The sequence below is a fragment of the Cupressus sempervirens genome, chromosome 4 (assembly GCF_028749045.1).
Source record: "Cupressus sempervirens isolate cs-2001-9-10 chromosome 4, ASM2874904v1, whole genome shotgun sequence".
Classification (NCBI taxonomy): domain Eukaryota; kingdom Viridiplantae; phylum Streptophyta; class Pinopsida; order Cupressales; family Cupressaceae; genus Cupressus; species Cupressus sempervirens.
Window position 1 is genome coordinate 40,303,531 of NC_143121.1, and position 12,547 is coordinate 40,316,077.

The window sequence follows — 12,547 nt, forward strand, 5'->3', positions numbered from 1 at the left end:
ATCTGTGTCTGGCTGGCCAACATATTTCCTTCTCTTCCTTGGTTCTTCACTAGTCTACATTGTGGATTTCTTCTTCTCTTTGGCTTCATCTTTTTCCTTTTGAGTTGTAGCCCTAGTGGTAGCCCTTGTAGTAGGCTTCTTTGATTTGACCTCAATGGGCTTTGTCCCCTTCTTTGCCTTGGGTTGGGATGCAGGCTGAGTTTTGGCTTTCCTTTTGGTGGCTTTGGCTTTAGTGGGTGCTTCCTTGACTTTTTCTTCCTCAACACATTCTTCTTTGTCCTCTTCTAGGCCCTGTGCCAATTCTTCTGGATCTTGCCCTTGCTCACCTTCTTCGTCACTATCACCTTCTACTTCTTCTACCTCCTCTTCTCCTGCTTCACCCTCAATATCTACCCCAAATGTCTTCTTTATTTTTCTTACCATTTTATCCTTCTTCTTCACTGCAGAGGCTATCTTCAAATCTGTTACCACCCTAGATTTGACAATATCATAAGCTCCAAAATGAGGAGCATCCTTATCAATTTCATCTACAAGTAAATTAGTGATTGTAGCTGAAGCTTGTTCTACATCAAGCTCATATCCAAGTGGCCTAAGCCATCTTACTCTAGGTATCATGGCTTGGATTTAGGTGTAATCTATGTCAACCAAGAAACAAATATTATTGACATGCTACTCAACTAGTGATATTGGTATTCTCATCCTTTGTTTCATGGACTTCTTTAAGTCCTCAAAGTAACTTGTCATCTAAGCATCAAAATTGTCTCCCATTTGCTCAATAAACTCATTGACTTTTGTGATAGTTGTCTTGTTTGGATCCCATCTTACCTTTCCAACTGGAGGAAATTCTTTCATGACATAGAAAAATATGCAAACCAAAAGTTCTCCAAATTTGCATTGAGCTCCTTTTGATTTCCTTATTGCTCCAAAATTTTCATTAATTTTTTGTAGCATGAGCTATGCTAGATCATAAGTGTGGTCCTTCTTTACAAGTTTGTATGCAATATCTACTACTATGCATGGCATGTTGTTCAATCTACTTGATTGATAGAATATATGAGATATGATTCTGATAGTGAAATCAAGTAGGGGATTAGTGATGGTATCAATGGTCATTCCCCTATTGTTCCATTTGGCACTGGTGTTTTTCTCTATAGCCTCCTTTTTGTCACTTCTCAGTGTCTTGGACCGATCTAAGGTTGAGAATCTAGTAACACTATGAACAATTTTCTTTGTGATCTTCACTGGCCCTGTTTCTAACCAAAATGGCACATCATGAATTTGGCTCAACTCTATATGAATCCATTCAGTCTTAAATACAAAGGGGAAAACTCGAGCTTTAGTTAAACCCTTCTTTTCAACAATTTGAAACTCGTCCTTCAATATACCCTTGTTACACAGCTTATCAAAGGCATTAAAAATTTCTAGGTCACCTATGGCTCTAATCTTATAGTTGTAACATTTCCTAACATCTTGGACTATTACTACTTTGTCTGGAATGATTGACAAAGCACTGGCTAGGTCATTTTTATAGGCAACTTTGGGTATTGGCCTAAATTCAAGTTGTTTAACTTCATTGCTAACAAGTTGAATCTCATGATCATCCTTTCCCTTTATGGTTTTAGACCTAGATGCCATCTTGACTGAATTATGGTTTTAATATTAAATAAGCTTTCAAATACTGCATAGCTTGGCACTTGATGAAATACCTTTAAATCGAAGAGTTTGGGTTGGATTTCTATTGAGATTGGTGTAAACCACTACAAAATCACTATTTGGTCACCTCTTTGCTCTTCTCATTTTTTCTCTGTGTTCGAATGGCTAGAAATGAGTGATTTTCAAATTTATTAGGTACAAAACCTAGCATTTATTGCATAGTACTTATAGCTATACACTCGACACTTAAAGGTTTTAGTATAACTCGGCTCCCATTGTAATTCATTTACTCTACTTCCACTAACATATCTAATTTGGCATCAACTAGGCTTGGCATATACTAGAGTTTCACTTGGCATCCAAAGGTAGCTTGGCATCTTCTACAAAATTTTCAATTTTTAACTTGACATCTTTTCTCATGCAGATTTCTTCTTGGCAGCACTTCTTTGTTCTTTTGGGCTGATGTATGATATATCTTTATATATATCAGCCCCATCTACCTATCTTGTTCCTAATTAGATGAAGTGTGATCACTTGACCTCTTCGGTGAAGTGATCTCCCCATTGGATGAATTTGATCCATCTCTTATTGTCCATGTCTTTTTCTGTTGGCGTAAATAAGTATTTACTTATTACACTTACTTAAGTTTACTTAGGTTAATGCATTATTTAATTATTTTGCATTATTTTATTATTATTTTAGGTGAGACCCTTAGGAGTTTGTGTACTCTCATTGAGTTACACAACTCTAATTATGCACATGGTGTCTACAACATAGGAATATGCATCATTCACTGAGTTGTCATGATGAGAACACAGTTATCCACACTCCTCATTTAGCACATGTTGTCTACACCACTGATTTGCGTGCTACACCATTGTAGGCTAATCCTCACATCATCACACTTAATCCTCTGCTCAATGGAAGATAATCCATATTTGGTGGACATGTGCTTGGTTGTATGACTTATCATCATGCTAACTTCTATACATTCTAGAAGCTCTCTCGAGGCCTTTATATTCAGGCACTCCTAGTATACTCTCAAGCAATTATTGAATGAATATCTCCATTCTGATCATACTCTATCTATTTTGGTCTACTATGTGCTTGTGTTGAGTTCTCTAGTTCTTGGGTGAATTCTAGCATAAGCCAAATTCTTACATGGTATCAGACCTGAGGGAGATTCTCATCACATAGCCATTTGAGACCATTCATGCTTTAGCACCTTGACATGAATTTGGAGGATCTATAGAAATTGGGAGCATCTAGAGCCAGATCTGACCTCACCATTGTGTTCGAAGCATCAATTTAGTGAAGATCGACTATAAATTTGGCTATCTTCGGCTAAAGTTGATCATGAAGAAATTTTTTTTTGCAAATTGGAACTCGAAGGCCTCGATTTTTAGATTGGGTATGGTCATTTTCAGATCTATTTAATTAATTTTTTAGATCTGAATTAATTTTATTTCTCTACCATTACATCTCGATATTTTCAAAAAAAAAATTCAGATCCCAGAGAAAATATTTTTGCAGTATCAAGCTGTCAAATTCCATACTAAAAATTTGGTGGAATATTTTACTTATTTTGTAAGTATTATATTTTATATCTATGGCCTATATAACTATCAAATCGGGTTATATAATATATAACTGTTGGCAACCGAATCCCCCCACAATTCGACATCAATGTTGAGTTTCGACGGATCAATCACAACATCCGACGGTCACCTCAGTTGCGAACAATTATTTGTATGATTTCTGCAGCACATAGGTTTTAAACAGTGCTTGACACCATATCCCAATGAATGTGGGATTAAATTTTGAACCTTCAGTGATAAATAAATCCAAACTCTGGCAATTTAAATTAATCCAGCACCACTATCACCAAACCTAGCCGACAGATTCCAATCTCCTCTTCGAAAGTTGATTCACATGAAACCAACAACCGCAAACCCTTTCTTGCAGACTGAAACAATATCTAGTGTAGAATATTCCTGCAACGCATTTTAATCTTGGCAATAGTTGGCAGCCTAGGTAGATACAATTACCTTTGACTGACACATCTGCAACACAAGTCAGCACTCTAGTCAGCACCACATAGATACTATATCATCAACCACATCAACATATAGTCAAGCACATTATCCATACAGTTTTTTAAGACTGTACAAGTGCCACATCATGCTGACATCATCTTGGGCCATGGATTTGCTGACATCATCATTTTCTTGAGCTTAAAATTGATGCCCATATGGATGTTAAAATAGGCCAAATTGTAACTACTGAGATAGCCATATGATCGTCAAATTTAACCCTGTGATTCGCTGATGCAACCCCTCTCCAAATTGATTTTTATTTTTGCAATTTGACTTTGAGAGGCCATAACTCGCACATCTAGATTCCAAATCAGGTGCAATTTTTTTAAAAATTGGGTAGAATTTTCTTAATTTTTTAGTGGTGCAGCTATTTTCTAGTTTTGGTGTACATATTGTTTAGAATTTTCTTTTTTTGGTGACTGTACATACATAATCCTACATTTTACAACTTCAAATGCTCTGTACGGGCACATCTAGAATCAAAAAGAGGTTCCATTTTTTTGAAAGTGCATTTTTTTTGTCTACTTTCTAGATCTAGAATCAAATTGTAGGGTTGTGTGGACAAAATTATCACTTTTAGAAATAGGGCCTTTCTTTACTTTGTAATGCTTCAACTTTGTAGCACATTGTAAAGTTTAACATTTGTACTCCATTAAGAAGTTGTAATAATAAAAATCAGAAGTCCATGAAGTCCAAAACTGGCAAGTGGCCCATTGTAATCATACTATTGATAAAGTGCCCAAAGCATCTATTTTGGGGGAGTTTCTTGATTTAGTAAAAAAGGGGGGTGTTCTTGGTGTTGTGTTCTCTCTTTTCTACACTTTTCTTTCATTTTTTGCATTATGGGTAACTTTAAGTTTTCTAAATTAACCCCTCATAACTATGCTTCATGGTCAATCAAAATGTGGTATCACTTAATGCATAATGGAGTTTCACAATATGTAGATGGTACTCTTTCTAAACCAGTAGGTGATAATGTATCAACAAGTGAAATTTCAAATTGGGTACCTATGGATAGGAAAGCCCTAGGTGATATATGTTTGGGGGTAGATGATAAGATCATGTATCAAATCAAGAAATGTACTACATCCAAGGAAGCTTGGGATACCCTCGAAAGCCTTTATGTTAAAGTGTCTGAAGAGGATGTGTTCAAAATTGAAGATGAGCTTGTATCCTTAGATCCTAAGTTGTAAGACTCAATCCAGGACTTCATCATCAAGGTGAATGAGTTAAGGACGAAGCTTACTAATTGTGGGAGCTCTATCAAAGATGATAGACTGATCTATCTCATACATAACAAGCTACCATTGGAATATTCCACATTTGTATCTTCTTTTAACACCTCAAAGACTACCTTAGGGTCTGCCTACAAGAAAGTCACTTTTGATGAATATGCTAAACTATTGGATGAAGAAGAAAATAAGTTTAAATCAATGGGGATTCTCAAATCACCTTAGTCTAAAGCATTGGTGTCCAACAATGAGGGTTCTCAAAATTTAGCTGGACAATCTTCAAATAAAGGAAAGGGTAAGAAGAAGTGGAAGAAAGATAAATCAGATGATGCAAAAAAGACAAAACTTCAATCCAATCAATAAGGCAAGTCCTCAAATTCCAACAAGAAAGGGGACAACAATAAGGAGAAGAAGTATGCTTATTGCAAGAAATTGGGTCATGAAGAGCATGAGTGTTATCTTAAGAAGATTGATGAGTTGATTCACATCATGAAGAAACATAATATTCCATTGCCTAATGCTTACAAAGATAAAGGATCATCTTTAGATTCCAAGGGCAAAGGGCAAGCACTCATGACTAATTCAAACTCTTCAAAGGAATGGATATTTGACTCGAGTGCCTCATATCATATGGGTTCTTGAAAGGAGGATTTTTCTTCATTGAATCACTCAAAGGTACCACATATCTTCATGGGAAATGATAGAAAAATGGAAGTTGAAGGAAAAGGAAATGTTGAAATGGAAAATGGAGAGTTTTAGGAGGTTCTCTATGTTCCAAACCTAAGTTTGAATCTCCTATCAATATACCAAATCACTCACCTTGGAGATGGACATAGAGTTGAGTTCCTTCCAGACTCAGTAAAGGTGCATAGTCTTAGAGACAATTCCTTGGTTGCAGTGGGGAAAGTGAATGATCACAAGAGGTTGTACTCTTTCTCTCATTTTGTACCCAAGTCTCCTTCAAAGGCCTTGTTATCACAATCTAATTCAAACATGTAATTATGGAATGAGCGGTATGGTCATCTTGACTATCGCTATCTTCAGCAACTTTACACATACCACATGGTGAAAGGTCTACCTAAAATCAACTTTTCTAAGGATGAGTGTTCAACAGATTTAGTGGATATGCATCCAGAGGGGAAGTTACAAAGAGGGAAGTCTTTTAGAGCAATAGGTGTTCTACAGATGGTTCACATGGTATTAGTAGGTCCTTTTACATTTAGTTAGGGTCGCTACATACTTACCTTTGTTGATGACTTTTCAAGGTTCACTTGGGTCTATTTTTTGCATAGTAAGAATGAAGTGTTGGACAAGTTTCTAGCCTTCAAGGCTCATGTAGAACAAAATTATAGAAAATCCATCAAAGTACTCTAAATGGATAATGGAAACATGGATTTGAATAGAAGACTTAAATACTTTTGTAGACATGAGGGCATTGATCTTTAGACTCCACCAGTATTTCGTCCACATATGAAAGATGTTGCAGCTTTGAGGATTTACACTCTTAAGTCTATGGCAAGTTGCATGATTCATGCCAAGTCTCTAGATCCATCATTAGAAGTCGAAGCAATCTCTAATGCCACTCACATTCTTAATCATTTTTCTCATCCAACCTTAGATGGAAAAACTCCTTTTGAGGCATGGTGCGGTAGAAAACCTATTGTGACACACTTTAGAGTCTTTGGTTGTCTTGCATGGGCAAAGCTATCTTCCAAGGGATGCAAGGCATAGTTATCTCATCCTTGAACATTCATTGGTTATGAAGATAGTGTGAAGGCATACAAACTTCCAGATATTAAGACACATCAAATATTTGTGGACAAGGATGTACATTTTGAGGAAAGTTCACCTAGCTTGTCCTCTACTCCTCTTCACACGTCATACGGTGTGGAAATTGATAGTGATTTCAGCGATAGTGCTTCAACAAATTCAGACATGTGGAGTTTTGTTGATAGATATAGTGAGAGTCACTTCATCAGTTTAGTCCACTACATACATCACCACAGTGATGGGTCCAGAAAAGTCGGGCACATCTAGTCTTCTAGATACAGGTTCAGTGATAGATTTCGGAGACAATATTGATGATCTACCTCTTCTTCTTGATGCAAAATTACCTTCTTCAGTTGTCATGAGGGTTTTAGACTCTCTTGTTCATTCTCTACATGATCGATCCTCACAAGTTAAAGTGATTGTGGATACTTATGATCAGTAGTTATAGTAGGGTTCTTCATCAGTTGTAGAGATAGATAGTTCTTTGAGACAAGTTCTTCATCCAGTTGAGCAGGTTTCAGAGACATCACTTATTTGTGGGATACTTTCCACACATAGTGGAAGTGTCTCATTTGTACCTTTGGCATTTTTTTTTCTTAAGGGGAGGAACACCATTCTTCAGTCTTGGATCAGCTTCTTCATCGGAGCAATCATCATGGGGGGGTCTTGATTAATCCATCCATCGATGCATCCTATCTCTCTTCCTTCTCTCATTCTCTTTTGTATATGCTAGATGTATGTCATAATGGGGGGGTCTTGATTAATCCATCCATTGATGCATCCTTATTTATCTCTCTTTTTGGGGGAAGGGTTTTTCTCATTAGGTTTTCCCTCTTTCTCCGCTTTATGGGAGATTGCATTTTCATTATGTACATGGGTACCTAAGATGGCCTAGTAGCTAGGACCCATCTTGCATTTCATCCTTGATTTCATAAGCTTAAGGGCATTTCCCTAAGTTTCACTTAAGGGAGGCTGCTAGTGTAAATAAGTATTTACTTATTACACTTACTTAAGTTTACTTAGGTTAATGAATTATTTAATTATTTCACATTATTTTATTATTATTTTAGGTGAGACACTTAAGAGTTTGTGTACTCTCATTGAGTTACACAACTTTAATTATTCACATGGTGTCTAAAACACATGAGTATGCATCATTCACTAAGTTGTCATGATGACAACATAATTATCCACACCTCATTTAGAACATGTTGTCTACACACCATTGTAGGCTTATCCTCACATCATCACACTTAATCCTGTGCTCAATGGAGGATAATCCATATCTATTGGACATGTGCGTGGTTTTCTAACTTATCATGATGCTAAATTCTATGCATTCTAGAAGCTCTCCCAAAGCCTTTATATTCAGGCACTCCTAGTATACTCTCAAGCAGTTATTGAATGAATATCATCATTCTAATTATACTCTATCTATTTTCATCTATTGTGTGCTTGTTTTGAGTTCTTTAGTTCTTGGGTGAATTCTGGCCTAAGCCAAATTCTTACATTTTTATTTTTGTCCTGATGTGTTCCACATCAAAATTTTCTTTTCCCTTGTTGACTTTTGACTTGGGTGCCTTGGCCTTTGTTGGGCAATTCTTGCTGACATGTCCTATCTCTAATCAACTTAAATATGTGGTTTGACTTAACCACCTACTATAATTCCCCTTAAAGTGTGTTCTTATGTAGGTCTAAGGGACATGACCATATTCTTGACAGTAGTGACAACTTTTCCTAGTATTGTAATCCCAATTGTAGTGGTATACATTATTATTTCTCCTTGCAGGCTAATTAGGTGTCCACATAGGCTTTGATCTGCACTCAAAAGATTTATGTCCATACCTTTTTCAATTGTAGTAGTGACCTTCAAATCTTGGTGTCCTCATGGTCTTGGTTCTGCAGTCTTGTGTTGAGTGTCCTTGCATGTTAAACTTGTGACAATAACCTTTGTTTTTGGATGTGTCCTGCTGATTGTTCTTTCTACTCCTACAAACATTAAAAGTGTGCCCCTATTTATTACAAAAATGACAAGTGGGTTTTTTGTTCTTACCTTTGTTGATCCTTTCTGTTGCACTCTTGGATGATTCTCCTTGTTCAGTGTTGGTGTAACCAAGTCTGAAAGTATCATTACTAGAGCTTGGTGATTTCAGTAATTGTTTAAAGTACTTGATAGCCTAATTGGGTTTGTTGTAGCTTTCTGCTATCTCCTTTTCTCTCTTCAATTCATTTTATAATTGTTCATTCTACATCTTCAAGGCGGATATTTCAATTTCCTTCATGTTTAGCTCATGATGAGCATTCATTATCTAGCTTAAGGTGTCTAGCTACATGTTTGAGATTTTTTCAAACTCAATTGTTTTCTCTTCCAACCTATTGGTGAGATTTCTCTTGTCATCTTCTATCATGGCCTTATCTTCAATAGCTCTTTTCTTTTGTTTAGTCATTTCACAAAGTATTATGGCTTGTGATTCTTCTTCAAGCTTGAGTAATCTAATTTCTTGAGCTTGTGCTCTATTTTTCTCCATAAATTATGCTATTGTTGCATCAAATTCCTTAGAATCTCTATTGGAAAACACTTGTGTGGTGTCAATCTCATTGTAATGTATGTCATTTTCAGCTATGGCTATCTTCTTTCTTCTTTTCAAGGATTTTCTTAGTTCCTCTTTGGCTTCCTCTACCTTGTGTAGAGTGAGGTGCACATTAATCACTTGATTGTCAATAATCTTCCCAAGTTTGAAGACTTCCATCTTCTGATCTTTTTCTCCAAGCTATTAGGCTTCTCCCTATGAGAACCAAAAGCTCTGATACAAATTCTTGGAATATTCAAAAGAGAAGAGTACTTTTTTTTTTGGGGGGGGGGGGGGGGGTTGTGGGCGGGGTGAATCAGAAGTAACTAGATTTTATCCTTTTAAACCCACATAACAGAAAGTAATGTTCATGCATGTAAACATATACGCAAACACAAAATGAAATCATGCATCAACACATAACACAAGAGATTTGGTAACCCAAAAATCCTATAGTAATAAGAAGGTAACCTTGGGGTGGGGATGACACCCACCAAAATCACTGCAACAATATATGTTTAACCACTTCTGATGGTCTGCCCTATTAAATGCTTTACACTATGTCAATAGTGACCTAGTTAGAGGATTTACAAAAACTTTACATGAAGTGTCACCTTATTAAAGGATTACCAATAGGTTGCTAAACCCACCTAATACATAGGATTTTTAATCACCTTCTCCAAAGGTTCTCCTACCTAGCTGTTAAGCTAACCTATCAATATAGGATTTCAGCATCTAATACAATGGTGAGAAAGTATTAGAACATTTGACCTAATAGTATACAATCTTCAATTTTTGGGTTCACATACTAGATCTACTCTTCTTGTTTTGATCCTTGCTTGATCTAATCTCTGTATTTGTTCCTTGTCCCTTGTGTTGTTCTAATCAACTGGTTATGAAATTGTTTCTTTCTTCCTCTAAGTCTTTCCTTCTTCTCATTGAAAATTTTCTATAACTCCCCATACACTATTCTCATCTTCATACTTAATGGATTTTTCAACCTCCTTTTAAACATTGTGAAGACTTAGGGTTAGGTATGGATCTATGATCCATATTGAATCTCAAATTCCCACTCATACCTTGTACTTTTCTCATTGGTTGCACGCCTTCTACAATTTTCTAATTGGTTGCATGATGATTGCCTAGGGAATGTAAAAGATTTATTTTTATCATTTTAAACCTTTGAAATCCTTCTATGTTAGCTCCAAAAATAGTTTACATCTTAGTTTGTGAAGGGACAAAATATTATGCTAATTTTGTGTTACTTCGCACATATTATATTGCTTCTGCTCGGCACATGAATGTTCTTGTATTGCTCAACACATGTTACATTTCTAGTTTTCTCAACACCTATTATACTCTATGTTGCTCGGCATATGAATATTCTTGAATCACTTCGTACATAATTCACTTGGCACCTGTTAAGATTCTGACTTGACAGCTACTATTACTCACTCAACATACATAGTGTTCTTGGCATATATGGTGGAATTGGTTAAGTGTGTTGACACTTGAATGTTAAGATCATTCTAAAACCAACACTATAATCTGCAAGAGATTTTGTAAGTTATATCATATCAAAGGTCTACTATTACTCTCTAACAATTGTATTAGTTTAGGGTAAATCCTTTAGATTAAGGTTGACCTAACAGTCATCTAAAAATCCTTTAACTGGGTGGCATTCCAAGTGAACGGCCTAAAGTCCTCTAACAAGGCTCACTTCTAATAGGGTGATTGAAATCTCTTAACTAGGTAACATTTGACAAAGTGTGTTATAACCTTTAATAGGGTTGGCCTTTCATAGGGCATCACTTTAGAAGAGTGAAAAAGGAGTAGCATATTACTAGCGGTTTTTCTCAAACTTGGTTTTCACATTAAATCATTGTGTCAACTGTGTTGATGAATCTTTTATGTTTCATGTTTACATTTCTGCAAGTTGATTTAATAGTAACCTATAAGTTTTAATGATTTCATGGATGCATGCATGGTTTGAATGTTTTATGGGTTCACTAAGCTAAGTGAAAAGTTTTATTTGTACATCTAGACCTTGAATAACTAATTCACCCTCCCTCTCAGTTATTCGAAATAGTTCTAACAATTGGTATCAGAGCCATTTGCTAAAGAGGGATAGTTTGAAGGTACTAGAAGTGCAATGATCGAGATGTCAAAAAGAGAAGTACCCAAGCTTAACAGAGAAAAAATTCCTGCATGGAAAAGTTTGATGAAGCTACATCTTGGAGGAATACAAGATCATGCACAATCTACCATCTCAATGGAACATGTTGATCCTACTAGAGTTCCAACTATTGCAGATATAAAGAAGAAGAAAGAACTTAATCAGATGATGTTAGAGATTGCCTTTTCCCTAAGCTATGTAGAATTTCATGATATCAAAGGCTGCAATATTGCAAATAAAATGTGGGATACCCTACACACTATCTGTGGAGGAGACAAAAATGTTCAAAGATCCAAATCTGAGAGTCTTAGAGGTAAGTTTGATGATATGAGAATGGAATAAGGTGACAATATTACTCAATATATTGCTAGAATAAAAGAATTTGTTAATTGTGCAATAAGAGGAGCTACTCATCAGATAGATGATGATAATATTTTAAGAAAAGTCATAAGAACACTCCTACCTATTTATGCTATTAGAATTTCTGCAATCCAAGAATTGAGATGTATTCTAGAAAATAATCTAACTCTTGAAGGTATGGTAGGTAGAATCACTATTTTTGAACTATCCAACTTTGACAATTACAAACCAAAGACTCTTCAATTTTTTTTTGATTCTAAGTTGTCATTAAAGGATTTTGATGAGAAGAAGAAGAAGAAGAGAAGAAAGATAAAACATGTGTCTAGTGATAGTGATACAGATGAAGAAGATGTTGAACAACTAGAAGCACTACTGGCAAGAAGATTCTACAAAGTAAAAGACAACTTCAAAGGTAAGTTACCTATCATTTGTTTCAATTGCAATGAGATTGGTCATATTTTTGGTAGATGTCTAGAGAAGAAAAATTACAAAGGTAGTGATAGATATAAGAGTAGAAGAAATGAAGATAGCAAGGATTACAAAGACAAAGGAAAGAAGTGTTACATTGTTGAAGAGGATGGTTCTGATGAACATGATGATGAAGTAGTTTATCTTGCAATGAAGGATGAATTTGATGAAGATGAGACAATTGCACTTGTGACTTGTGTGAACAAAAATGTGTTAGTAACT